Source organism: Pseudopipra pipra, chromosome W, assembly GCF_036250125.1.
Source record: "Pseudopipra pipra isolate bDixPip1 chromosome W, bDixPip1.hap1, whole genome shotgun sequence".
In the NCBI taxonomy this organism is placed as follows: Eukaryota; Metazoa; Chordata; class Aves; order Passeriformes; family Pipridae; genus Pseudopipra; species Pseudopipra pipra.
The window spans coordinates 20,073,904-20,097,542 of NC_087580.1; the positions used below are offsets into that span (position 1 = coordinate 20,073,904).

Here is a 23,639-nt window from a genome sequence, read left to right on the forward strand (position 1 = left end):
TGTGAGGGTTCCTCAGCAGGCAGCCATTAGACAATGAATGCCCCCCTCCTGCTCCAGGCCTCAGCTTTTATAGCTGACCTGACCTCCCATTGTCTGGAATGTCACTTTGGTCAGTTGGAGTCAGCTGACCTGGCTGTGTCCCTTCCCAGGGTCTTGCCCTCAACTGGGGAGGAATGTGACAGTGCTGATGTTGTGCCAGCCCCGCTCAGCAGTGGCCCAAACACCAGTGTGTTATCAACACCTTTCCAGTTCCCAGTGCAGAGTACAGCACTGGGAGGGCTGCTCTGGGGAAACGAATTCCAGCTCAGCCAGACCCAATACAGTCTCCACCCCTTATTCCACACCATTTGTGTCAGACTCCACATAATTTATTTATCTTCTGACTATTCCATTGTATTTTTTCCTCATTACTGAGATCCCTCCTTACCAACACATGCTACTTAAACTACATTCCTAAACTGTCTTTAGACCCAACGTACATATTTATACATTTTCATTAACTACTATTCCCTGCCCTTTCACGGATAGGTCTTATTTTCCCATTTTCATGGCCTTCTTCCACCCCTCCAGATGTTGGGCTCCATTCCATCAGGATGGGTACTCAGGACAGCAGAAGCAACACAATCAATCGTCGGGCACCGACACCAACCCGTCCCGGGTCATCATTGCACTCTCCTTCCTCCTCACACAATTCGTTCTTCATTGGTTCATGTCATTCCTGCTACTTTACCTCCTGCAACACACAACTCAGAACACAGATCATCTTTCCCCCAAGGTTAAATCTCCTCGAGGCACACACCAGGTCTCCCCATCTTCCCTCATTACCCACCAGGTACACCCTGGTCCCTGAGCAAAGACAATCCCACAGATGGGTTTGCCTTTTCTCATGGGAGGAGAACCCCACACTGACTTCCCCCCCCACTTCCCCATGTGTAGTACCGGGACTTTATCCCCTCCCACAGTGTGTAGGGGTTTTGTTTGGGCAGGACCAGGGCAGTTGGCAGATCCCCCAGTGTTGACCAGCCAAGTGGCCTCAGCTAAATTTGCCTCCCAATGTTTCCATGACCCATTACATAATGCTCTCAACATGGTTTTCAACAGTCCATTATACCTCTCAGTCTTCCAGAGGCTTGTGGGTGATAAGGGATATGATAGATCCATTCGATGCCATGTTTCTTTGCCCAAGAACTTGTGAGATTATTCCAGAAGTGAGTCCCATTATCTGATTCAGTTCTCTCTGGGGTGCCATGTCACCACAGAATGTGCCTCTCGAGGCCTAAGATGGTGTTTTGAGCAGTGGCCTGGTTTACAAGATATGTTTCCAGCCAGCCAGTTGTTGCCTCCCCCATGATGAGTCTGTAGCTCTTGCCCTGGTGTGTTTGTGGCAGTGGTCCAATGCAGTAAATTTGCCAGACCTCACCATATTGGAAATCCAGCCACCGCCCTCTATTCCAGGCAGATTTTACTTGCATGGCTCCCTTAATTGCCGCAGACGTGTCACATTCATGAGTGACCTGTGTGATGGCCTCCATGGTCAGGTCGACCCCTGGATCACGAGCCCACCTGTACCTTGCATTTCTTCCCGGATGTCCTGATGTTCCATGGGCCCATCAGGCTATAAAGAGCTCACCCTTCTGCTCCCAGTCCAAGTCTACCTGGGCCATTCCAATCTTGGCAGCCTTATCCACCTGTTTATTGTTCTGATGTTCTTCAGTGGCACGACCCTTGGGCACGGGAGCATCGACGTGATGCACTTTCAGAGTCGTGTTTTCCACCCGTGCAGTGATGTCCTGCCACAATGCAGCAGCCCAGATGGCTTTACCCCTGTGTTGCCAATTGGCCTTCTTCCATTGCAGTAGTCACCCCCACAGGGCATTAGCCACCATCCAGGAGTCAGTGTAGAGGTGTAGCACAGGCCACTTTTCTCCTTTGGCAATCTTTAGGGCTGGTTGGATGGCTTTCACTTCTGCAAACTGGCTTGACTCGCCCTCTCCTTCAGCAGCTTCAACAACCCGTCGTGTGGGACTCCACACAGCAGCTTTCCACCTCCCATGGTTTCCTACCACTCGGTAAGATCCATCAGTTAACAGATGGATCTCTTTCATTTTCTGGGAACTCATTATATAGTGGTGCTTCTTGGGCATGAGTCACCTCTTCAGGCAGTGCTCCAAAATCCCTGCCTTCTGGCCAGTCCATAATCTCTTCCAGGATCCCCGGGAAACTGGGTTTTCCCATTTGGGCTCGCTGTGTGATCAAAGCTTGCTCCACTTGCTCCATGGAGCACTTGGTTGCATGATGTACTGAGGGGATGTTCCCTTTGAACATCCAGTGCAGCACAGGCAAATGCAGTGCCAAGAGGAGACACGCTTCTGTTCCAGCAACTGCTGAGGCGGCTCGAACCCCCTCAGGGGCTGCCAGTATCTCCTTTTCAGTTGGCTTCTGATCCTCGATAACCCCGGCTCCAAAACCCTGATGGTCGACCTCGGGTTTCTCCTGGTGTTCTGTGCCAGAGGCTCCAGGTGAGACCATGTTCCCCAGCTGCCGTGCAGGGGATATTTTGCACAGCTGGTCCTGTTCCAACAGGGCCCAGAGCTACTGCACGGGCTGTCTCCTGTTTGATCTGCTCCAAGGCCTGTTGTTGCTCAAGGCCCCACTCAAAATGAATTAATAAAGAGCATCCATGTCTCCCCCCTCCTCCCTGCCCTTTCTCCCTTCCTTTATCTCAGTTATTGCTGATCATGCCACCCCATGGAATGGAATATCCCTTGGGTCAGTCCAGCCCAGTTGTCCCAGCCATGTCCCCTGTGAAACACTTGCCCAGCAGAGCCCATTGGGTGGGGGTGGGTTGCAGAGACGCTTCCTGTGGGGCCAGCACTGCCCAGGGACAGCCAAAGCCTTGGGTTGGGACCAACAGCAGCCACGAGCACCAACCCAGCAGGACAGGGGCTGCTCTGGGCAGAGGGAACTGCAGCCCAGCCACAGCCAGGGCAGTGCTGCTCAGGGGGCTCTGCCAGCCTCTGCTATTCTACAGTTCAAGGAATCTTTTCCTTGGAGAGCTCTTTGAAGACAGAATAGACAGAGAGGCAGAAGTAGAGTGATCAAATGCACCAGTACAAACACAGCAGTTCCTGTGAGGAACATCTCTCTACTGAAATCATGGAAATCTACTGGACACATTTGAGGAAACAAGTTTATGTGGTCCCATCATTTACTGGGCCACAAGGAGGGGGATGGTTGGGTACAGTTATCAAGGGGTCAGTTGTGCCTCAGGAATTCATCACCCAGTAGGAAGCTGGTGGCTGTGAAGGGGCTGTGAGGTCACTTGTGCCCCTGGAGGGGAGAGGCCAAGAGCAGGAAGGTGGCTGGGGAAGGGCCTGCGAGGTCCCTTCTCTCAGCAGGAGCTGATGGCTCAGCCTGTGACTCAAGGCTGGGCCAGGGGCTCTCCAGCTGTCCCTGCCCTGGCCTGTGACAGCCCAGCACAAGGCCCATGGCTGGCACAGGCCCTGGGAGATCCCCTCTGCCAGAGGGCATGGGCTCCCTCCAGCAACGGGGCTTCTCTTTGGGCTGCCCCGTCCCTCGTGCTGAGCGCAGGATGGGACAGCAGCAGGCACAGCTGGGCCCTGTCTGTGCCCGCAGCTGAAAGGAGCAGCCTGGGCACAGCACGGGGAGGCTGCTGCTGGCAGGGCACAGCAAAGGGCCCGGGCAGGCTGGGCACTGGCACCCCCTTGTCCTTCCCTCAGTGTCACCCCCAAGGCAGTGCCCCCGGCAGAGCCCTGAGCGAGGCGGGAGGGACAGGATCTGCCTTCCCCGGGCTGGGGGTCAGGGTTGGGCCTTTCTGCTGCCTCCAACCAAGCCAGGCTGTGCTCAACATCTCAGCTGCCTGCACAGAGCCTTTGCCTCCCTGCACTCACGGCCCCCAAGGATCTGCTGGAGAGTCCCTGGGGAGGCTTTGTCAGGAATGGTCCTTGGGGGGCTCCTGAAGGCTTCAAGGGGCTGCAGGGTTTTCAGTGTCCTTTGGGTTTTTCTTTGGAATCTCAGGAGAAGTTTGTGCAATCCTGACCTCCAGTTCTATGCTCTAATGAGTCCCTGAAGAGTCTTGGTCAGGAAGGGCCCTCAATGGGGCTTGTTAATGCTTGAAGGGACTAAAGGTTTATTCAGGTCCTTTGCCTTTCGACTCTGAGTCTAGGAGAGGTTTGTTCAATCATGTTCTCCAATTATGTGCTTTAATTAGTCCCTTGAGAGGCTCTGTCAGTAGGTACTCCAGGTTTTTTAAGGAGCTTTGGTACTTCCTTTGGAAACTGAGCCTTTGAGAGCTTTGTGCAATCATGGCCCCCAATTCTCTCTTCCAGCGAGTCCATGAGGAGCCTGTATTGGGAATGCCCCTCAGTGGGACCCATTAATGCTTTGAGATATTTTGGGTTCTCCTTCTGACTCTGACTAATGGAAAGGTTTGTGCAATCTCCCCTCAGTACCTGAGGTTCAAGGACTCAGCACCAAAAGCCCCACGGGGGTCATTCAGACAAAGCAAGTCCTAACAAACCAGGGCTCTTCCTGTGATTTTCCTCTAGTCTAGACAGTACATTAGGAATGTTGTCTCATGGAATCAGGGGACCATTGTGACACTGCAGGGCCCCATGGAACTGTTTTGCCCACGACAAGGGTCAGCACAAGAGACACCGACACCAACATTAGAGAACAAGTGTGTAATTTTACTCCAGTGCAAACCAGCAAAGAATTACAACAGGTTGAGCTCAGTAATGGACCTCATCATTCCTACCAAGAGTGCCTGGAGTGAGTAGAAAAGTCCCTGCCCAGTTGCCCTCATCTGTTCCCCTCAGCCAGGCCCGCACGGCAGCGGGGGAGCCCCGGTTGCAGCCAAGGGTTGGAGAACCCCTCCCGGGCACGGGAAATCCCACCCAGGGCGTCCACTCCTAGGGGAGGGCTCCATCTCTGCTGGGAGGGGCTCCAGCTTTTCTGGCCTTGGATAAACAAGCTCACAGAGTTACGAGTGTGCAAAACCATCTGGCTCCCTTCTCCTCCTGGGTTCCACCCAGAGCCTGGCCAGGGCTTAAGGGAAAACCAAGGCAGTAAACCTGCCCCATGTCCTGCCAAACAAGGCCAGACATCGACTGCCATGGCCTTGACTACTCTCCAGATACAGAAAGATAAAGATCACATTTTGCTCACAATCAGACATAAGATTTGATTAATGAACACATACAAATATCATTCACTAATGAGCTGAGACTCACAGGTCTCACTAATAAGCACATTTATTTTGTTCATGGGCAGATACACGGGGAGTCTTTTCACACAGTACATCTTTGACCAACAAACATACACAGTTTTAGCTAAGGAGCAAATACATGGATAAAGAGAACAGTAGGTTGGAAGGTTCATCTAGAGGTCAGCTTTGGCTCAGGGGCTGTTGTTCAGCCTCAGCACTTCAATGACAGCCAGACAGGGCTTTATATTACACACTTTCCATATTCATTGGATAGTCTCCCTTACTTAATACATAGACATTACTTTGGTTTACATAGTCACCTCCCCATTGCAAGTCCTTAGTTGGTCCTTTGGGGTCTTTTTCAGGGGTCTCTGGTGGATGTTTTTGGCATCTGATGCCCCCAAAGTTGAGGTGTCCACTTCTTGACCTCAGTTCTGAGCAGACACAGTGTCATTACCTTTCACCACAAAGACTGTAACGTTTGGTTTTGATCTTCTCTGGGTGCACAGAGCTCAGCTTCCATCCTGTTTGCTTAGTTACATCCCCAATCGAATTCTCTAGGACCTCTCCAAGATTATGTTTTTCCTTCCTTGGCCATAGAGAAATGTTGGGAGCAGTGTTCTATATCCCACATCAAATCCCTCCTTTTCTTCAGACTAAGCTCCTGAAGGAGCTTAGGAGTGTCTTAGGAGCTTTATTTCATTTTACAGCTCGAGGCATTAGAACAGCTACAGCACTGAATTCTGATGCAAGCTAAAATACAAATGCCCTTCCAGCTTTGGGGCAACCCTTCACAGATGTTATTTCCACACAGCCAACACCACCCCGTTCCATTGGGGACCGGCCAAGGATCAGTCATTTCCCCAGCAGGAAGGGTTTGAGGACATTGGGGGTGATTTCCCACAAACGTGCCCCTTTCATTAGCACAATCCAGTTCTCCTGTCCCTTCAGTGGGGGTCACAGCTTTGGACACAGGCAGGATTGTCAGAGATGGGGGGGTACTTGCACACTGACTGCTGGGTCTACTTTTTGGGGAACACAAGTGCTCACCCAGTGACCAGGAATCATTTCTACCAGAATAGGGGAGGCAGAAATGGTGAATGGCTTCTTGTCTTTTCAGGTAAATGAGTGCACACCCAACAATCCCTTGGAGGCAACACTTGGGTCACATTTGATACTAAAATGAGATGTAAATTTTGCTCCCAGTTCAAGACCCAATTAACTATTGTCAGGAGAGCAAAACGAGACTAAAGCATTTTGTTTCTTCTCAGACAACCTCTCAATTACCCAAGGGGCTCTGGCCTTTGGAATTCTGGAATAATGCATCCATGATTTGACTTCTTGTACCACTTCTACAATCAAGTGGGAACCTCTGTCTGATGACACTCCCAAATGTACCTTGAATCCAGGGATTCTTGGATTCAACAGTATTCCACTCACTTCCCTAGCCCGGTTGGTGTCACAAAGGAAAACCTCTGGCCACCCAGAGAAGGTATCCCCCAAGACTAGGAGATCTTTACACCCCCCTTTTCTGGGCAATTCAGTCAAATCCATCTGCCAACATTCACCTGGAACATTTCCACACTGTACATCACCTATTCCCACTGCATTGGCAGGGGTTGGATCATTTCTCTCACACACCACACTGCTGACTCACTGCTTGTACAACTGGGGTCAGTTTTGCACCCCTAACCCACCTGTGCAAATGTTACAGTACAGAGACAAATACAAACACAAAACAATGATCAGTGGATAAAACAAAGCCAGACACCAAATTATGGAATACCAAATAACCCACCCAAAGTGCTGGAAGATCCACACATCTTACATGAGCAGGATTCCCCAAAAGAATGCCTTATTATCCAGTGGGATCTTCCCCACATCCCAGACTGGGCCAGGGATCTGTGGTCTTCTCCAGGAAAGTCCTGGTGCTAGCATGAAGATCCAGAGATTCCCTCGGATCCACGGGAGATCAGGCACAGGGTCCCCACCTGGGGGCCAGAAATGATCCCCACAACCAGCAGAACCCAAGCCCTTCACCCCAGTTTGGGGTGTTAAGAAGCAGGCATTCTTTAGGGCAGCGTGATGGAGGCCTGCAGGAGAGTTTTTCTAATCCAGCCTGCTCAGGGACACAGACAGGGCTTGGGATTACACACACTGATTCCAGAGTCACTGGGTTTTCCCCTTACTTAACACACGTCCATTACTTTGCTTTACACAGTCACACCCCTTATTGCAAGCACCTATTTGGTCATTTGGGGTCTTCTCTGGGGGTCATGGTGGGTTTTTTGGCATCTGGTGCCCGCCCAAAGTCAGGTATCCCCTTCTTGACCTCGGTTCTCAGCATCACTGGTTTTCCCCACAGAGACCATCATGTTTGGTTTGATCTTCTCTGGGTCCCCAGAGCTCAGCTCACATCCTGTTTGCTTGAGTTCCAGCCCTGATCCAATTCTCCAGGACTTCTCTAAGATTCTATTGTTCCTTATTTGGCCAGAGCAGAATAGTGGGAGCAATGTTCTACTTCTCCCAAACCAAGGCTCCCCCTGCCCCATCTGCTGCCAAACAAGGCCAGACATCGACTGCCATGGCCTTGACCACTCTCCAGATACAGAAGGATAAAGATCACATTTTGCTCACAATCAGACATATTTCATTAATGAACAGGTACAAACAGGATTCACTAATGAGCCCAGACTAACAGATCTGACTAATAAGCACACCTGTTTGTTCAGGAGCAGATACACAGGTGGAGTCCCATCACACCACATTTTTACCAACAAATAGACACAGTTTTAGCTGATGAGCAGATACATGGAGACACAGCCCATTAGGTTGGAAGGTTCATCTAGAGCTCAGCTTTGGCTCAGGGGCTGTTGTTCAGCCTCAGCACTTCAGGGACAGCCAGACAGGGCTTTACATTACACACACTGTTTACAGATTCATTACAGTCTTGCTTACTTAATACAGACACTTTTAGACAACACTTGGATCACATTTGGCACTAACAAGAGATGTAAATTTCCCTCCCATGTCAACAGTGTTTGAACTGTGTTCAGAAGAGCAAAACAAGAGTGAAGCATTTTGTTTCTGCAGTCAAGTGGGAACCTCTGATGACATTCCCAAAGGCATCCCAAATACAGGGAGGATTGCATTGAACAGGATTGCAGTCTCTTTCCAAACATTCTTAGTGCAACAAGGAAAACCTCTGGCCACTCAGAGAAGGTATCCCCCAAGACTAGGAGATCTTTACACCCCCCTTTTCTGGGCAATTCAGTCAAATCCATCTGCCAACATTCACCTGGAACATTTCTACACTTTACATCACCTATTCCCACTGCATTGGCAGGGGTTGGATCATTTCTCTTACACACACCACACTGCTGACTCACTGCTTGTACAACTGGGGTCAGTTTTGGACTTATTATAATCCACTTGTGCAAATGTTTCAATGATTTGCTTCAGTCCAAGGAATACCCTCATGTTCCCCATCCACCAGGTCACACCAGATTGGTTCAGGGACTATTATTTGCCCACCTGGGGTAACTGCCCAGTCTCCTGGAGCAAATTTTGCTCCTAAAGTTTCAATGAGCTGACAATCCTTAGCACTACACTAGTTTTTTTCTACTGGGAGAGGTATCTCTGTCAGGGCTATTAAAGACAAAACTTTACTCTCTAAAGTGCCTTTTTCTGCAGCCTCTTTGGCAGCCTTTTGGGCCAAATGATTCCCCAGTTCTGCTTTGGTCTCCCCCTCTTGGTGCACTCTGCAATGCAGGACAGCAGCCTCTGTTGGTTTCTGGAGATCTTCAAGCAAGTCCAAGGATTAACTTGTTCTCCTTGACTCAATTCCAAAGCTGGAGTGAGCACAGTTGGTTCTGCTTTCTGGGCTGAGGCACTGCAGAGGAGTGCCCCCAGTTCCATGACCTGCTGGGGGGAGTTCCTGTGCATCCAGAGAATTGTTTTCCATGCTGGACAAAGCTGCCCCCACTGGGAAACAATTCCCAACCAGGACTTTCCCAGGGGCTGTCTCCTAAGTCAGCTCTGCCCGAATACACTTCTCCTCTAGTCTGGAAGCAATCCCGCTCTGGGCTTCCATTGCTGGGGCTGGGGCAGTTGACAGGTTGCTTCTTTTGTTCCTGGTCCAGCCTCCATTGTCCTTGGAGAATTCCAAAGCCCAGGGAGGCTCCTGGGGTCTGGACTACTTGCACTTTGTGTTTGGGATACCCCATATCCACCCAGTCCAAGGAAATTCCATAGTGTCTGATCCCAACATTGCTGCTCAGCATCAGTGGCTATCAAAATATCATCCACACACTGGAATAAGGCTCCAAGAGGGTTTTGACTTTTCCATTCCTCCAGTTCCTTTGCCAATTGAGTTCCAAATACTGGGGGGCTATTTTTAAACCCCTGCAAGAGGACCACCAAAGTCAGATGGGTTTTCCTCCCTGTTTTTGGATTTTCCCAGTTGAAAGCAAAAAGCTCTTGACTTTCACAACTCAAAGGGAGACAGAAAAAGGCATCTTTCAAATCTAATACTGTGAAACATATTCACATCATCATCATGGCTGGGCTTCGCGAACGAAGATTTGGGAAGGCTCGGGAAGGCTCTATCCACATTACGGGTAAAGCCTTCAAGCCTGCGCAATGGATTTTTTAGGTGAGATGCAGTATGCGTGGAACTGAACCCACCCTTTAGTCCTGAGGTTCATCTGCCAGGGCCGAGCGAGCTTGGACGGTGGCAGTGAGGTCCTCAGGATGTAGGTTTGATTAGAGTGACCTTCTCTTAGATGGATGGCCTTACAGGGCTAAGCGAGCTCCATCTGCCCGGGTTTGGGATTAGAGTTGTCCTTCTCCTAGGATGACTGCCAGAAGGCTAATGAGCTCATCCTACCCACAGATTTATTGTATCTGACCCTATAGTTTTGACCTGTCTGGCATGGGCGACCCTACCAAAGGCATGTACCATCGCCAGCGTAGCTCGCAACCACATAGGGGTATACAGGTTGCATTCTTACTATTAAAAACGATTAGGCCAAGTCTTACACTACCTAGTTTTCTGCCATCTGTCTATATTCAATCCCAGGGAAGCACCCGGGATCAGCCCTTTGTCCTGACCAACCTTACAGGATGTAACAGATAAATCCAGGACATACCAAACCTGGGCAGTAGCCACGGGTGAACCAAAAACAAACAAACGAGCGAAACTGTTCTGGCCACCATACCCATCTAGGGCTCGAGGCCCTCTCTAGGCCCCAGCCCGACCAAGATCTCCAAGCCCCAGAGGAAACTATTATCCACTCTGATCTTGTCCTCCCCCCACCGTGTTTCCTCATATCTTCCCACGCACTACTTACCTGACCACCCTCCAGTCCGAGGACCCCCATAGCCTCCTTGTTACCCCCCCCTCCCCAAACCAGACCGGCAAACCTCTGTGTATTCCGAGGCTTCAATTCTCCTCTCTCTCCTTTCGCACGAGGGCACAAGGTCACGCCGGCGAAGCTCCCTCTCTCCTTTCCCGCTGGGGGGGGAGGGGACCGGGTGCGGCCCCGCGCGGGACCCCGGGGCGGCCCCGCGGCCGCGCGAGAACCGCGGGAGCGACCCCGCGGCCGCGCGAGAACCGCGGGAGCGACCCCGCGGCCGCGCGAGAACCCTGTGAAACATATTAAACTTTCATTTAAGGGAGTTAGCAAAGTGTACGGATTCGCTACAACTGCTTGTATATCTTCTACTCAATTATTTATAGCTCTGAGGTCTTGGACTAACTGGGATAGCCTTCCATTTGCCTGCTTGACTGGCAAAATTGGAGCATTACATTTAGATTCACATTCTTTTAACAAGCAAAATTTCATCAGTTTTTCTACAGAGAGTGAGAATCCCTCACAACTTTCCATTTTCAAAGGCTATTGCTTTGGCCTGACCAACCCCACTCCAGGTTTCACTGGAATTCTCACAAGTTCTGCTCTTTTGGATCATGGAGGCACCTCTCCAGCCCATCCTATTGGAATCACTGCATCCCCAAGTGACGTTGGCAGATGGATTAGTTCCGCTTTTGGAGACTCATGCAAAACTAGAATCTTCCACAGAATTAGGCTCTGCAATAATAACTTATATTTTATCATTTTTAAATTGGATTGTGGCATTTAATTTTTCCAAGAGATCTCTCCCAGGCAGAGGCTTTGGGGAATTGGGGACATACTGGGGAGCCAACCACTGTTTTCCCAGTTTTAAATCCACAGCATTAAAAATGGCCCAGTTTCCCAATTCCCTGTCACACCAGACAATTGTTCCAGAATTGTGACTTGAGTTTCATTTTCCCTTATTTAAGACAGGGGAACAAGTTCCCACAGCCACAACCAATTGTACTTAGCTTGGCTGGAACCAGATGTTCTGATGGGGAAGAATCCTCTGGTGCCCCCTCAGTCGTCTTCAGTGATGCCAGGAGAGGGTTCGGAGGGTTCTGAAGTTTCAGTTGTGGACAATCCCATTTCCAGTGTCCATCTTTCTTACAGGATGCACATGGATTGATACCAAGTCTCCTGGGGGGGATGTTTGAAGCAGGCTGCCCATGTTCTCATCTTCTTCCTCTCCCCAGGGGCACCATTTCCTCAGGGATTTCTTCCATAACTGAAACTTCTTTCTGCTGAGTTGATTCCTGCTGATTCTCCCAACCTCCAACAATGTCCTGAAATGATCTTGATCTTGTCCCTCAGCTTTTTGTCATTTCCTCCTAACCACATCTGAGGAGTGCCCCACAAATATGGGGGCCAGTTGAGTCCTTCCCCCCTGTGTTTCAGGATGGATATTCATATATTTTTGTGCTGTTTCTTCCAGTCAGTAGGCTCTTCCCTGTGAACCTGCTTCATTGTAAAGAATTTTGACGTGTTCATTGCCTTTGGCCTGGCATGTTTCATTCCAGATAATATCCACTGCAGGTGGATGCTTTTGCCATCTAGTCTGAGTTCTATCACACAGGGGGGCCACTCCCATCCCTCCTTGTTTAGCTCTAGTTCTTCCTGCAGCTGTACTGAAGCTCTCTGCTCTCTCTCTGACACATTCTCTCTACCTTTTCTTCTGGACATGCTAAATCTGCCTCTTCACATGCCAGTTCCCCTGCAAGATTGGTTTCTGCATCTTGATTTTCTGTTCCCCCACTCAACCTGCCCGTGGGGCCAACCAGAAGATCTGAGTCCTCCTCCTTATCGGGGAGACGATGAGAACAAAGTTCTCCTGTGCTCCACATGGAACAACAAGGCTTTAACCATTTCCCTTGATTTTCCTTTCCGGGCTCACACCAAGGGCTCTGAGGGCGCTGCATTCACACCACAATCCTTCTGCCATTTCACAGGGTTCTGCAAAGTGAAAACCACATCAACACACATAACCTCCTTCCACTTCTGTTCCCATTCTGAAACAGCATCAACTGTAACAATGGATTATAATTCAATGTTCCAGAACAGCCACCCATTGATTCCAACACTTCATTAAATTCTCCCTGGGAGCTGTTCCTCTGGGGGGGCTGCCAAACTTCATCCAAAATTGCAAAATGCAACAAAGTGGGGACTTCACAATTCCCCCTTCAGATTGCCCACTCCTCATCTCTAAACAGTAGACCCAAAATGTTACAATACAGAAACAAATAAGAACACAACGATATTGATTGATAAAACAAAGCCGAATACCAAATTCCAAAATACAAAATAACTCACCCAAAGGGCTGGAAGATCCACAGGTCTCAGATGAGTAGGATTCCCAAAATACCAAAGAACCCCCCAGTGCGCTGAAAGATCCATATGTTTGACATGGGCAGGATTCCCAAAGAGAATTCCTTATTATCCAGTGGGATCTTACCTGTGTCCCAGACTGGGCTGGGGATCTGTGCTCTTCTCCAGCAAAATCCTGGTGCTGGTTGAAGATCCAGAGATCCCTTGGATCCGTGGGAGATCAGGCAGAGGTGTCCTGTCTGGGGGGCCAAAAATTACACCCAAAAGCAGCAGAAACAAACTTCTCAACCCCAATTTGGAGATGTTAAAAAGGGTATTCTTCTTTGTTCAGCATGCTGGATGCTCAGAGGAGAGTTCCTCTAATCCAGTGTGCCAAATGACAGACAGGGTTTTTTATTACACACACTCTTTACATGTGCATTTGATAGCCTTGCTTACTGAATACATATTCATTACTCTGCTTTACATAGTCACACCCCTATTGGAAGTCCTTTTCTGGTCCTTCCAGGCCTTCTCTGTCATCTGTGCTGCTCAGTTCTTGAGCAGCACAGCACCATTGTACTTCTTTTATCTGGGTACGTAGGGCTTAGTTTACATCCTGCTTGCTTGGGACATCCCTTATCTAATTCTCTAGAACTTCTCCAGGATTACATTGTTCCTCATTTGGGCACTCCGGGGTACTGGGAGTAGAGTTTCTATTTCTTCTATCAATGGTTTGATGGAGACCATGACAAGCTGGGAACTCGTTGCAGGGAAAAGAGGGAGCAGTTGGGAAGTAACAGGCAGGTGGGGGAGAGAACTGTTCAGAGAACAGCTGAGATACAGCTCGAGCAAGGTGAAAACTAAACTGTCATTTGGGATCGTCCCAGATCAATTGGATTTCAGAAATTACTCAACACAGGTGCCACCTCCTCCAGCCAAGCCCAGGAGATCAACCTCCTCAGCAGCTGCAAGAGCGGGATGTTCATGTGCCTGCTGCCATCTCCCAAAAGCCATTATCCCACTCCTGCTGAGAAGATGGGCAAGATGAGCATCTACCTCACAAGATCTGCTGCTGGAAGAAGAGCGTGTCCCAAAGGATGTCCTCAGCCTTCTCAGAGGGGACGTCAGATCCTCTCCAGGGATGGTCCCAGCCCTTCCCAATCCAGACTGGGCACCAGCTCCAACTCTTCCCTCAAAAACAAACAACAAATTCATGACAAGAGATTACAAACAAAAAGTGGAAACAAGACAAAAAGGTAAAATGTTAACATTGTGTCAGGGTTCTGAGGAAGGCCCAACCCCTCCACACCAAAGGAAAGCTCCTCCTCCAGGTAAGGAAAACCCAGGCCTTCTCCCTGCCCTGCTGCATTGCCCCAAAGAAAGGCTCCTAAGCCAAGGCAGCCCAAGCCTTTCCCGGCCTGCAGCCCAAAGCAGCTGGTGTTCTGCAGCCCCACCTTTGCTCCCCCCACGGGGGTTTGTTTTTGGCAGGCTGGCTGCCCCTGCCCCAGCCCCGCCCAGCAAAGGGGCAGTGGCAGAGGCTGGGGGCAGAGCCGGGCTCCCATTTCACACCCAGCCCAGAGCCCAGCCCGCCCTCCTGCCAAGAAGCAGCTTGGCAGCCGGCTGAAGAATTCATCGGGTTCCCGCCAGCAAAGGGGGAACCTTCGGTGCCCAGCCAGGCTGAGCAATGCCCGGGAGCACCCCCTGGGTGTGGACTCATCTGCAAACAGCGTGTGGAGCACGGCTTGGAGGAAGGGGCCAGAATCAAAGTCCATCATCTTCAGCTCGCCAGTGTCCAGGTCAACAACAAAGAGCTTGTCATCCTCGACGTCGTCCTCGATGTCTCCAGCAGCAGCCCCACCCGGCACAGCTTCTCCAGAGGCCCCTTCTCCTTCCCTGGGGGCCAGACCAGGCTGTCAGTGTTCTGCCGAGGGCCCAGCTGTCTGTGAAGCAGGATGAGCAAAACCAGGTTGGATGGTGGCCACCAGCACTTGGAAGACCAGGTCTGCAGCCCAGCTCCAGCACAAAGAGGTGCATGTTCCCATGTGATGATCCCCCCTCAGTGCTACAGGCATGACAAAAAAATCTAGTTTTCTTTATTTCTTATTGCCAAGAGATGTGTGGAGGTGTTACTTGCCAGGCCCCTGGATCAAAGTGAGCACGTGGATCTCTCCTGTCTTCTAGAGCAGGCAAATGCCCTGCACCCAAGGATGGCACAATAGGTCTTCCAATGATGGCCTGTCTGAGGGGTGGATGGACAAACACCACCTGATAAGGTGCTGGCACCCTGGGGGGAAAATGGCCGGTCAGTTGGAGAAGGATCCTGTCCCCTTTGTCCCACTGTCCACGTGCCCAGGCTGTGCTGGCTGTGCTCAGAGCTGTGCCCAAACTTCTCAGTTGATTCTCCCTTTTGGAGGAGAGCAGGATGGCAGGACACAGGCCACCTCCTCCAGCCAACCATGGGACACAAACAGCTTCAAGAGCGGTGTCCTCGTGAGCCTGCTGCCCTCTCCCAACACCGTTATTCCCCCCGTGCCACAAAGATTGGTATCCACCTCGAGAGACCCGTGGTGGGAACGGGAGCTGGTCCCAGATGGTGTTGGTGCCTCTGCAGAATGGGTGCTTCCCGCAGACCATCTGGTAGAGCAGGATGCCCAGGGACCAGATCGTGGCCGCCTCGCCGCGGTAGCGTTTGAAGCAGATCCACTCTGGCGGGCTGTATGACGGTGTTCCTACGGAATACAGACACAGTTCATCAGGTGGATGCTGCCTGCTCCCAGAGCCTCACCCCAGCATCCCTGGCAATGTGGGGCCTGCCCCAGTGGCACACGCTGTGACCCACTGCCTTCTCACTGGCCCCTGACTCTTGGTTACAAACTTGGGGTTGGAGAAGAAGCCAGTTCTCTGCAAACATGCACTGCAGGCAATGCTGGAATAGACTTGAGCCCTTCAAAATCCATCAAACTATTTGATAATGAAATACATGTAATCTCTACAGGAATTCAAAGTCCTCTAGAGGATGGCCACAGCGGTTTGCTGATAGGTCGTACATCAACCTTTGCACTAGGTGTGTGTGTACTGCCTGGAATTATAGATGCCAACTTTGTGGGAAAAAGAAAAATAATGCTGTGAAAAAAGCTTGCATCCAATTACAATCGCAGGCCCTGAGAAGCGTACAGCCACAGTTCATCTCTTTGTTTTGGACTTGCCAATCACACTGTGGGGCTGAGATGCTTTGGGACAATGGGGACTTGGTCTCACTACAAATTTGTCTTAGAGACCACTGAACATCAGCTGGTCCCCGCCCTAACCTGGATGACTGATGAACCAGTGTGGGTGGATCAGTGGCCGCTCAGAAAGGACAAGCTGCAACATCTTCAAGTGCTTGTTCAAGAACAACTTTCGGCAGGACACATTTGTGCTTCTACCACTCCCTGGAATTCTCCAGTGTTTGTGATGCAAAAAAGAAGTGGCAAGTGGCATCTATTGCACAATCTAAGACACATTAATGAAGTCATCAAGCCAATGGGAGCTGTCCAACCAGGCCTGCCTTCGCCATCAGTGCTGCCTCAAAACTGGCCACTTACTATCATTGACTTAAAGGACTGGTTTTTTTCCATTTCTTTACACCCCAGAGATGCAAGGTTTGCTTTTTCAGTGCCATCTATTAACACCAGTGAACTGCATGCTCGCTATCACTGGAAAGCCCTACCTCAAGGGATGAAGAATAGTCCAGTCATATGTCAACTGTTTGTGTCCACTGCGCTGTCACCTATACGTCAGCAGTATCCAGAAGTCTGCATATATCACTACAGGGATGACATCTTAATCTGTGCAGCTAATATAAAACTAATGCAAAGAGCCCTCAAAGCAACAATTGGCAACCTATGGCCTTCAAGTGTCACCAGAAAAAGTACAAGAATCTCCTTGGCATTACCTGGGATGGAAAATAACCCAAACAGCCATTCATCCCCAGCGTGTTTCTCTGTCAAACTCAGTGCAAACCCTCAATGATTTGCAAAGACTGCTGGGAGCTATTAACTGGCTCAGATCTATTTTGGATATTTCCACTGATGAACTCTGTCCATTGTTTTGCCTGCTTAAAGGAGATCCAGAACTAACTTCGCCCAGACAGGTAACACCAGAAGCTGTTACTGCTTTGCATGCTGTAGAGCAAAACCTCAGTTCCTGCCAGGCCAGTCACCGTCTCTTAGATGAGCCAGTGATATTAGTTACCTTGAAGGGACTCGCTCAACCTTTTGGCCTCTTGGGCCAGTTGTACAAGAACAATACTCAGTTTTGTTTATGGGAATGGGTTTTTCCAGCTCATCAGTTTTCTAAAACAGTAACGACTCAGCCAGAAATGATATCACGCATATTTCAGAGAGGCTGCATTAGATGCTGGGAATTTGCAGGGTGTGACCCACATACTGTGTATTTGCCAATGACAACAGAGCATTTACAATGGCTAGAGAAGGCTAGTTTTGAATTTCAAACTGCCTTAAGTGATTTTGCAGGTCAGCTAAGTATTCACCTACCTGCTTGTTCTTTTTTACAGAGTTTAAATAACCTTCCTTTGAAGCTGAGAACACACTGCTCCCCTATTCCTTTAACAGATGCACAAACTGTCTTTACTGGCGGTTCAGGAAAAACGGGAAATGGAGTTGTAGTGTGGCAGAAAGATAATGACTGGTAACAGGATATACATCATGTGGATGGGTCACCACAGTTTGTAGAATTATCAGCAGTAATCTGCACACTTACACTCTTTCCAGGACCTTTAAACACAGTTTCTGATTCTCAGTATGTTGTGGGAGTGGTTCAACAAATTGAACACTCCTATCTGAAAGAAGTCAATCATGTGGCACTGTTTGCCCTATTCAAGAATTACTGTTTGTAGGTGAAAAGAGGCAATTTGCATTTTTCATCATGCATGTGCATTCTCATACCTTGCCTCCTGGTCCAATTTCAGGAGGTAATTGACGTGCTGATGCACTTGCAGCAGTAACAGTACCTCAGTGATTTGAGCAAGCCGAATTGTCACATCAGTTTTTTCATCAAAATGCAAGGGCATTAAAAAGACAATTTGATCTCACATCAGAGCAAGCTCATTCTATCATAGCATCCTGTCCAGACTGTCAGCTAATCACTCCCATTGCTCCTGAAGGAACCAACCCTCGAGGATTGGAACCCCTGCAGCTGTGGCAAGCAGATGTAACACACATATCCTCTTTTGGCAAATTGAAATATGTACATGATTCCATTGACAAGTTTTCAGGATTTCTAGTAGCTACAGTTCATTCTGGGGAGAAAAGCTGGGATGTACAATGTCACCTCCTTACAGCCTTTGCACACATGGGAGTACCTAAGCAAATTAAAACAGACACTGGACCTTCTTATATGTCCAAACACACAAAAGAATTTTTTCAACAATGGGGAATACAACATCTAACAAGTATTCCACACACCCCCACAGGTCAGGCTGTAATTGAGCGTGCACATTGCTCACTCAAAGACATGCTGCAAAAAAACAGAAAAGAGGAAGTTCAGGTTTAACTCCCCAGGAGTGTTTAAATAAGGCTTTATATGTGCTTAACTTTCTAAATAGAATAGTAGGAGATCTCTCTGCAGCACAGCATCACTTTGTCCCAGCACATGTTTCCACAGAGAGGAAGGCAGAAGTAATGTTCAGAGATCCAGTTACTAGAGAATGGCAAGGTCCTTGTCCCTTAATAACCTGGGGAAAAGGTTATGCTTGTGTCTCCACATATCGAGCACCGCGATGGATACCTTCACATTTCGTGCGACCCTACCTTGGATCATCTTCATAACAACAGCCATGCCTCCTGACTGGACCACCTTTGTCACCCAGAACGTCTGCGTGACACTCGCCAATGCAACCGGGACTGACACATTGTGTTTGTCTGTGGCTGCCCCAACTGATCCGTTCCATACCTCCTTAGTAGGCCTTCCTTTCAATTGCACCCAGTGGATTACCTTTCTACACCAGTACTTGCCACAATTCTCTAACCTTCACAAGGCACAATGTGCCAATAACCAAAACCTTGAAAATAATTTTCCTTGAATTCCAATAGAACCCCAAGAAATTAATGTCATGGGCAGTCTGACTGCACCTTTCTGTTTTCAATTTGATCCCTCAGATTCAAATTCAAATCGTTATTTGGCAATTGGCGTATCTCCTTCTGGAACATGCCAAAATGCTCGTTTTTGGTGTAAATCACCCAATTCTACAGTATTCAAATCAGGGGCGACGCCTCTTGGCTTGCCCAATGGTATTTTCTCAATCTGTGAGCCACGAGTGTGGAAAGGTATTCCCACTAGAGCAAAAGGAGGACCATGCACATTTGGAAAATTAACACTGTTTAACCCTCACAAATTACCCATAAGCACACACATTCCAAAGAGGTAAAAAAGATTTGTGCAACGATACAATAAGAATTGCAATTCAAGAGTACATATCTGGGGCCCAGCTGAAAGAGTATTCCCCAGTCTTGTAGCTGGAACTGGAACAGCTCATGCCTTGACCACCTTGGATTGACCAGGCTGCTGGTTTGCCAAGTTCAGCAGCTGACGCCTTACTAACCGATGTCAGTTCAATCAGGAAAGCCACTTTGTAGAATAGAGCAGCCATTGATTTCTTGCTATTGGCTCATGGACATGGTTGCAAAGATTTTGAAGGCCTTTGCTGCATGAATCTTTCTGATCACTCAGAGTCAATTCATCAAAGCCTTGCTCAATTAAAAACTGTAACAGTGCAGCTTAACGCAGAGAAGGACCAAGGCTTAGACAGTTTGTTTAGCTGGATAGATTTTTAACCTAGGTCCAAAACTCAAGAAAGTTGCCATTGTAGCTGTAACTGGAATTTTTGTGTTTTTCTGTATTTTGCTTAGTGTGCCATGTTTTCTTTCTTGTGTGTCACGTTTGGTTCGCTGTAGCTTTGCACAAGTTTTAGTGTTTCAATTAGAAAATAAAAAAGGGGGAATTGGGGGAAACCAGATGTGTTCAGGCTAGGGAGCCAGAGGCAGCTGCCCAGCAAGAGGCCTCAGAGATAACACTGGAATCCATCAACCAGCCTTCGGCATGCTGTGAGAGTGAGAGAAGAAGCTGCTGACTTCAGCAGAAGGATACCTGTGATGAACACCTGCTACCACAGTTAAAAATGAGAGAGAAGAGACTGCTTAAATTAACCCCACTTATAAAATATTAGATATAATATTTAGAAATATTTAATAGCCAACAACAGTATAAAAGTTTAAAACTGTGCCAAAATAGATTTAAGGCATCGGCAGGTTGGGACCCAAAAACTGTTCAGAGAGGACATTGAGGATTGAGGGGAAATGGGAAAGTGGGAGAAACAGGGACAAGGGTGGAAAAGGGGGGGTGGTCTGGTTGGTCCCACGGTCCCATGGGGGTCTTTGGGCACAGGGGAGCTGGGAAAGGGAGGTGGCCCCCTGAGCTCCCAAATTCCTGTGCGGTGCTGGGAGCTGCTGGATGCAATCTCAGCCTTGGATTATGCCAACATTTTCAGATTAGAGGAATTACAGAGGTGCGATTGAACCACTTCTGTCCCCCAGGTTTTAATGATGGCAAGTCAGATCTGTTGATAGAAATGAGTTATTTAGGGTTGCAAATGATCAGACAAAAGGTCTTCAGCAGAATTATGCACAATATACACACTAAAACTACCAGGAGTACAGGATAAGATAGGACAGTGCTCTACACTAAAGCAATTGTTGAAGCAATTCTACTAAAGCTGGCAGAAAAGCAATAATTCTTAATTAAAGATGGATGGAACTCCCCCAGACCAACGCTCGTGGGGAGATCTCTGCTCTCAACCTCCAAGAGTGACCATGGGGGGTCCCCAGCCAAGGCAGGAATCTCCACACACCTCCCCAGGAAGGGTCCTGTTGGAAGAACCTGCCCCTGTGAAAGGGGACTGGCCCTTTCTGGTCGAAAGGGATGGACTGACAGTCACTGGACTCCAGGGGTTGCCTCCCCATCAGGGGGTTCATTGGGGGTGGAAGCAGCGGCCAAAGCTCTTCCCACAGTCAGGGCACTCAAGGGCTTCCCTTACCGGTGGGTCCATTGATGTGTGGTCAAGTTACCGCTCTGGGTGAAGCTCTTCCCACACTCCCCACACTTGTAGGGCCTCTCCCCGGTGTGGATGCGTCGGTGCCTGACAAGGTGGGAGTTCTGGCTGAAGCCCTTCCCGCATTCGGTGCAGCGGAAGGGTCTCTCATCTGTGTGTGTCCGGTGGTGCAGGAGAAGATCTGAGCTGGTCTGAAACGTCTTCCCACACTCCAAGCACTTGTAGGGCCGTTCCCCAGTGTGGATGTGCTGGTGCTTGAGAAGGTGGGAGATCTGCCTGAAGCTCTTCCCACATTCCCCACATGAGTAGGGCCGTTCACCAGTGTGGATGCGCTGGTGTTGGATCAGGTTGGAGTTGTTCCTGAACCTCTTCCCACATTCCCTACACATGTAGGGCAGTTCCCCGGTGTGGATGCGCTGATGGGTGAGGAGGGTGGAGCTTTCCCTGAAGCTCATCCCACATTCCCCACACGTGTAGGGCCGTTCCTCAGTGTGGATGTGCTGGTGGGTGCGGAGGTGGGTGCGCAGGTGGGAGCTCTGCCTGAAGCTCTTCCCACATTCCCTACATGTGTAGGGCCGTTCTCCAGTGTGGATGTGCTGGTGGCTGAGGAGCATGGTGCTTGTCCTGAAGCTCTTCCCACATTCCAAGCATCTGAATGGCTTCTCCCTGCTGGGAGGCTGCTCAGGGACCACCAGGTTGGAGCTCTGCCTCAGGTTCTGGCCGCCTTCCCTTTCCTCCTCAGAGCACCCTGGGCTGGCTTTGGAGCCCCTCCTCCAGGAGGATCTCTGGGCCTTTTCCTCCCCGCTGCCTTCCTGCGCCGGGGAGCCCTTCAAAACAGCCTCTCCCACCAGGCTCTGCCGGGGGGATTTGTCCTCCGGGCTCTCCATCCTCAGCTCGGGGCCTGGGGCAGGAAGCAAGAAGGACAGGGAGGGGATTTGCCTCCGGCCCACAGGGAAGGCCAAGGACATCCCCCCAACTCCGGCCCTGGCAGGACGGCAGCGCCAGCGGGGTTGTCCTGCAGCCGGGGCCATGCTCGGCTGACAGAGCCAGCACAACACCCGCCCAAAGGGACACTGACTGCCTCCTCACCTGCCTGGGGGGCCCGTGGCATCTTCCTCTTCCTCGCAGCCTCCTCCTCCATCCGCCCAAGCTTTGGGAAGAAATCCTGATGGGGGGGAAAACAAGGGCTGAGCGCGTTGGCTTGGGCGTTCCTCCTGGCCAAGTCCATCTCTAGAACTCACCAGGCATCCTGTGTCCATAAAAACCTCCAAAACACCAAGATTCAGCCCAGAAAAACCCAAACCACTAAGATTCAGGAAAAAAACCCCTAACAAATAGCGAGATGAACCCTCCAAACTGCAAAAAGTTAAAGTTTAGCCAGAAAATACTCCAAAATATGAAGATTCTGCCAAAAAAAAAAGGTGTTTAATTGGGAGGATGAGGGGAGTGAGGTCATTTTATGAGCACTTGATTGAGTTGCTATATATTAATAAAGAGCTGTATTAATGTAGTGTCACTTAAAACTCATCAGGGCTGTTCCTTGAGCTTATCTGGCCCCCTGCCAGTCCAAGGTTGTTTCTCCAAACCACCAATCCAAGTGTGCCAAATGCCCTGGTTGGTCAGTGCTGGCTGGGGCAGCGGGCACTCAGTGAGGGGATGAGAAAACTGCACCCGAGGCTGGGCTGAAAGAGGCTTCAGCACCACTTCTGATGGCCTGGGGGCAGCATCTGGCTTCTCCCAAACAGAGAGATGGCACTTGTTCCTCTGCAGGGAGTCAAGGGCAGGAGGGTGACTCCTGCTGCATGGATGGAATGGCAGAGGATCCCTTGGGTCCCCAGGATGGATCAGCACTCGGGGATACAAATTGCCCTGGGGCTCAGGATACAGCTGCCAGCACAGATTTCCCTGTAAAGTCTACAGTGAGTCAAGCTCTGGAGAGTAGATTGTGCCCCATGGATGGGATTGCAGAGGGTCTCTCAGGTCCCCAGCAGGAATCAGCAACCAGGAATAGACACAAAAGGCCCCCCAAAGATTTCTGGGGGAGTGTCCTGGAGGGAGGGGACAGTGTCACCCCACCAGGGCGGGGCTGGCAAGTGGGAGGCTGCTCCAGGGCTCTGCAAGAGGCCTCGTGCTCTGCTGGGCCCCAGCACTGGCTGGTCCCAACACCCCTGGCTGCCCCCGGCCCTGGGCAGCTCTGCTGCCACAGGCTGTGCCCTCACCGTGGCCCTGCAATGGCCCTGCCTGTCCCTCACCCGGGGCCCTGCCCACATCCCTGTCCCTTGGCTATCTCTCTGCCAGCTCAGTGTGGGGCACACGGGCTGGGGGTCCCTCCCAAGCCCCCGGGCAGCCGGCGTTGGCTGGGGGGATGTGAGGGCTGGGCCTGCTCAGCACAGCCCCGGCCTCGTGCCCAGCGCGAGGCCTCGTGCCCAGCGCGAGGCCCAGGCCTCTTTCCTGCCCCACACAAGAGCTTCCCGGCCCCCCCAGGGCTCCCCTGCTGCTGCCTCTGCTCCTGGCCCTGCCTTTGCTGCTCCCTTGCCTGGGGCAGCGGCTGCAGGGGGGGATGGCAGCAGCTTCAGCTCCACGGCACTTCCTGGGGGGAGCTCAG

At 50.3% G+C, this 23,639-nt stretch overlaps 1 protein-coding gene and 2 long non-coding RNA genes across 4 annotated transcripts in view; 1 reads left to right on the top strand and 2 right to left on the bottom strand.

Moving 5' to 3' along the window:
* LOC135405349 (zinc finger protein 70-like) overlaps positions 1-23,639 on the top strand; it is a 431,851-nt gene that overhangs the window by 19,416 nt on the left and 388,796 nt on the right. The gene's annotated exons all lie outside the window — the stretch shown is intronic.
* On the bottom strand, positions 5,256-8,169 carry LOC135405721 (uncharacterized). Its single transcript, XR_010425979.1, has 2 exons — positions 7,453-8,169; positions 5,256-5,547 (listed from the first exon to the last, which is right to left on the bottom strand). It is a non-coding gene; the product is annotated as an uncharacterized LOC135405721 (long non-coding RNA).
* Positions 10,877-14,504, bottom strand: LOC135405630 (uncharacterized). 2 transcript variants are annotated; one of them, XR_010425880.1, is made up of 3 exons: positions 13,984-14,504; positions 13,073-13,180; positions 10,877-12,573 (listed from the first exon to the last, which is right to left on the bottom strand). It is a non-coding gene; the product is annotated as an uncharacterized LOC135405630 (long non-coding RNA). The 2 variants fall into 2 exon arrangements; XR_010425879.1 differs by having other exon boundaries at positions 13,073-13,184.